The 1020-nt window shown below is 40.9% G+C and overlaps 1 protein-coding gene across 1 annotated transcript in view; it reads left to right on the top strand.

Annotated features, from left to right (window-relative positions):
* Positions 1–284: 284 nt before the first annotated feature.
* Positions 285–1020, top strand: part of cep135 (centrosomal protein 135) — a gene marked incomplete at its 3' end in the record, with an annotated part of 10572 nt that continues 9836 nt past the window's right edge. The window contains 1 exon segment of the mRNA XM_014031114.1: positions 285–630.

The raw sequence follows: 1020 nt of genomic DNA, 5'->3' as shown, positions 1-1020 counted from the left end.
GCGTATGGCAGACTTTCTCCAAGTGCACAGACTAAAACAAGAGAGCCGTTGCATAGCTTAATGGCTAGAAATAAAGGACTTTACTTTAAAAAAAGTATTTGTATGTCATGTATACTGCATTTGGCCCGCAGCCCTGGATAGATTTTCATTTTGGCCCTCTCGGGGAAAATGTTTGGGCACCCCTGCAATATATGGTAGCAGCTGTCATATTCTGTGACCATGTATATCAGGTCACAAATATATAATACAATAAAGGTAAATATACCTCATTGGTAACACCAATGTATTGTACTGACAGACCGGACCCCGCCCCTACTCTCTTTACGGGCAGCGCCGGTGGAGAAAACACGCCGCCCGGATGTTGGGCCGAATTTAGCTTCCGTGTTGACGATCAAACCCCGACATCATCGGCGCCCTTTTCAAACCGCTTTACCGCGTCGAAACTCGTTCACTCACAAGTTTCTCATCACATACGTTATTTTTAATGTAGATTCAGTCATATAATGAGGCTGGGACAGGTCATTTGAGAGACTATGAGCCTCCACACCATGTGTAGCAGGTTGAAGACGGTTAATTAACACCTTAGCGGCTAACGCTTAGCCGCTTCACAACACAGTGTTTTAAATCACGGTGAGTTACGAGTTTTATTGTAGTTATGAGGAGCTAATTGATCCAACCCAACAAAGAAACGACTGGTTAAAAACGTGGAATTTTCAATGTGTCTAAATGTTTTAGCTTGACGCATAGCCATTAGCTAATGCCATTTTCAGACTGGTAAATATTTAAATGACCTGACAGTAGGTTCTGTACAACACATTTATCTAAAAGTGCAACACTGGTTGTGTACAGCAGGTTTATTAACATTACAACACTGGTTCTGTACAGCAGGTTTATTAACATTACAACACTGGTTGTGTTTATCTAACAATACAACACTGGTTGTGTTTATCTAACAATACAACACTGGTTGTGTTTATCTAACAATACAACACTGGTTGTGTTTATCTAACAATACAACAC

Source organism: Austrofundulus limnaeus, unplaced genomic scaffold (genome assembly GCF_001266775.1).
Source record: "Austrofundulus limnaeus strain Quisiro unplaced genomic scaffold, Austrofundulus_limnaeus-1.0 Scaffold1178, whole genome shotgun sequence".
NCBI lineage: Eukaryota > Metazoa > Chordata > Actinopteri > Cyprinodontiformes > Rivulidae > Austrofundulus > Austrofundulus limnaeus.
The sequence above is the reverse complement of the archived record's forward strand: the minus strand, read 5'-3'. Positions and strand labels throughout refer to the sequence as shown.